Source organism: Aplysia californica, unplaced genomic scaffold (genome assembly GCF_000002075.1).
Source record: "Aplysia californica isolate F4 #8 unplaced genomic scaffold, AplCal3.0 scaffold00177, whole genome shotgun sequence".
NCBI classification, from domain to species: Eukaryota; Metazoa; Mollusca; class Gastropoda; order Aplysiida; family Aplysiidae; genus Aplysia; species Aplysia californica.
This window is the reverse complement of record NW_004797447.1, coordinates 476,600-480,723: the sequence shown is the minus strand read 5'-3', so window position 1 is coordinate 480,723 and position 4,124 is coordinate 476,600.

Genomic DNA, 4,124 nt, shown 5'->3' with positions numbered 1-4,124 from the left:
GGGGGTGGAGGGAGTATTACTTTCATCATTTTGTCGGATTTCTTAAAAAATGCGTTTGTGTTTGTTGCGAATGTTTTAAACGTTGGGCTGCTTGATGATGACTGGTGAAAAAAAAAGAAAAGCCTGGTTTGATATGGTTTTGAGAATTTGTACAGAAGAAGATTGGTGTGGCTTTGTTTGCGCACTTTGTTCTATTCAGATGAGTGCAATTATTTTTGTATGTGTATCCTCAGTGTAAAAGTTTTCTCTGAAGTATTTAATTCTATCCTTAAATCTTCGTCCATAGAACGGATGTCTCAGAGTCAGAGCGCACCTCTGTAGACTGCAGTGCGGAATAACATAATGTGTTTAGGTTGGTTGGAAGAAAGAGTGGGGGGGGGGGGTGTAATTGGTTTGAGGTAGAGGTCTATCTCTATATTGATACTGAGGAAACAGTTTGAAATATCATCATCATTATCATCATCATCATCATGGTTTGAAAAATAATGACGAAAAGGTATAAGTTTCTAAGGTAGTTTACAGGCAGTTGTATATACATTTCGAGTAACTAAATTCCTCCAGTTTCGATTCTTAGGTTTCAACGGGAACGAAATGACATAAACTAAAGCAACACGGCGGGAGTTTACTGGGTTAAATTGTACTCTAAAACAACCGAGGTTTTGGAAAAATGCGCAGTTAAGATAAAACTAGGAACAGTGCTGCTCATAAACGAAAGAAAGTACCTAGCTAAAAAGAACAAGTGAAACTTACCCTGATCAGGTGACCAAAACGCTCATTAGAAAACAATGTTATTCAATAGTGCATGAAATCCTGAACTTTAAAGCTACTGTGGGTGTAGTAGACAAAGAGGAAACAACGTGAGTGGAGACAGTTAATACAAGTGAAACGAGATACGTATACATTACATGAGACTTGATGTCACACGAAAACGAAAATTAGTGAAACTTTTAGTCTGGTCAGGCGATAGAGAGGCACTCATTAAACTTTATAAAAAGCATAATAATATCATTGTGTGTAGACATGGTCGAAAAGGTAGAGTGAAATGATGTTTTACAGAGTACAAGTTAAAAACAAAGTAGACAAAGAAGAAATAAGGTCACCAGAAGCGCTTTTTACTTATTTAAAAGTTATGGCCGTGTTATAAGTTGAAGAAAACCAAGTGCACTAGAGTTTATGCCAAAATAATCGGGAGAAACTGACCCTGGTAAGGTAACCAACAAGCTTGATAAGCTAAGCTTTCTTTTTTTTTTTTAAATACAGAGTTACCAAAAAAAAAGGTAGAATGACACCTTAAGTTTGGAGTTGCAGGGGAGGTACATGTAATATACATACAGAGATGAAATAGGCTCTTTAGAGACTTCAGATACCTAGTAGTTCGTAAAAATCGTGATAAAGGCTCACATAAGTCCACGAAAGAAAATGAGCACGCAAAACTGACCCTGACCAGGAGATCGCGAAGCTTATTGGGTTATCTTCTTTTTGATATTGTAAGAGACACTGTTTGTCAAAAAACTAGAACAAAGCGATGACTTTGAAGTTGTAGTGACGTGGGTAGTCGAAGAAGAAACATGGTCAATACAGGCGTGAGAGGCGGTTTTTTCTGGTTGGGGGGGGGGGTTAGCGAAAAGAGATAAGTATCCAGCGTGCTTGAGTTCAGACTGAAAGAAAGCTGGGGAAAATGATCCTGGTCGGATGACTGGGAACTTATTAAGCTATGGCTTCATGTCATATGATCATATTCGGGGTCGAAAAAGTAGGGTGAAATAATGAAAACTGAAGAAATAGTGGGCAATGAAGAAACTTTGTCACTGCAGGCTGGGTAAGCTTGGTTGAAATTAAAGACTAGGAAAAAAACGACAGAGATAATATACAGTACATTTGAGGTCTCGGAAAAAGAACGTTTGTCAAACTTATCCTGGGCAGGTGTTCCAGACAATCATTAAATTATGATTTATAAGATTTATCTTTTTCCTATTTCTCTCTCTCTCTCTCTCTCTCTCTCTCTCTCTCTCTCTCTCTCTCTCTCTCCCTCTATCTCTCTCTCCTTCTCTCTCCCTCTCTCTCCTCTGAATTTTGAGTTAGAGAATTAAAATACAATTACAGATTTCGATTACTATGTTAATTATGAAAAACTGCACTATTGTGTCATTTCGATAACAATGACACGCTTTAGAAATGTGAACGGCGTCACAGCAATATAGAGTCAAAACATAACGGCTTAAAAGCAAACGCAAAACTCCGATCTTTAACATGTGGGAGGGGGGATGGCTTGTCAATATAGTGTTCCCTTGAGCATCGCATGATACTACCGGTATTGAAAATCATCCTGTTCGGGTGACTAAGTCGCTCACTGAATTATGTTTTTATACTATAACAAACACACGGTCAAAAAAAAAAGTAGAGAAAAGCGTGGACTTTGAAGTTCAAAAGGAGGTAATAGCTAAAAAGCAAAACAAAACAAAAAACAATGTTAGTGGAGACTATGAACAAAAGCTAAAAGATCTTCGTTTATATTACACTTACAGTAAGACTTGACGTCACGCAAAAAGAAAGCTGGTGAAACTGACTCTTGTCAGGTGACCAAAACTCTCATTAAGTTATAGCTTTAGATATCAGGGTTGGAAAATTAGAGTGAAGCCTGGACTTTGAAGTGTCAATGAAGGTAGCAGGCGAAGCAGAAACGTTGTTACCGAGGGTCTGAGACTTAATAGGTTATTATAGTTTTATATAGTACTAGAATTTCAGAACATCCCTAAGGCAAAGCGTTATCTTTAAGTTAGTGACATTTTGGGGATTCCTGTTTGATTTTATCCGTGCATCTTTGAACATTGAGCAGCGGACCCTGAGACTTTAGAAAACATTTAAAACCGAAGATTCAGTTCTGCTGTAGTTGATAATGATGCGTCGCGATCGAAAACATATATGGAGGCTTCTGGTGGACCTAATTTAATTTATTGAAATTAATTTATACCTTATATCTATAAGAATAAGCAAGGCATGTCAACAATACCCTTAAGTGAACCTAAGGGTGCAGATTAAGCTAGAGAGGCAATGAGCCGTAGATGAAAGTGAAAGAGGGCGGAGGGGGGTAGCTTTGGTTGCCGCGAAAGACACGTGAAAGTGGAGGTCAGATAAAGGTTGTCTGAACGGGATGTCATCTAGACTATCTTACTAAGATAGCCTGGAGTGCCATGGGGTACCTGAGGTTCTATTCGTATTTGGAGCGTGAGGTGCATGTGCCGGGTGTTGGAGTTGTGGAGGGACCATGGGGACTGGAGGAGGTAGGGGGCGGAAGTGGGGGGTTCTTCTTCTTCTTCTTCTTCTTCTTCTTCTTCTTCTTCTTCTTCTTCTTCTTTAAAAACAGCAAGAACAGCAGAATCAGCAACATCTCTGGTATATCGTACATTTTAGATAATGGAACTCATAAATTATGAGCTTTTTACAAATTAGAAAAATAAAATTAGTATTTGATAAGAAAATGAACTAAAGTAGCAAAAAAATAGACACCGCTATAGTTTTGTTGTTTTGTTTGTTTCATTTTGCTTTTATAATGATCTCAATAATTGAAATATTAATAGAAAACAGTGCAGTTACAAACGAACAACGTATTTATCTATATAGTTTCTGAAAGAATTAAAAGCTACCCATTTAGCAGGTGTTCTTGAATAACAATAATAAAGTGTGACATACAGAATGTTGGGCGGCCGGGGGGTGGGGGGGTGGGGGGCTTAATTATATCATAATAATGTTATTGTCAATGCGGCAGGAAAATTCTATTTAGTATTATGGAACACACACGGAGATTATCATCTCACACTGACAACATATTATGTAGGAAAATCGCTGCGCCCTTTTAAAAATATTGATGGTGGTGGGAGGGGAGGGAAAGGGGGGGGAGGGGGGAGGGCTCGTGGTCCGCGGGTACGGTGTTCGCCTCTCATTCGGTAGTTCCCAGGATTGAAACTTGACAGCGACGAAACATTTTCTTTTCTAAAATTTTCACCGTTCTCCTCTTTTCCGATTTTTCTTGTCTTCTTCTGAAACGAGCGTTCATCTCTACCGCCCCCAAACCCAAATCTCCGCCCTCCTCTGGGCTTCTCTCACCTTTACTCCTGATTCTTTCT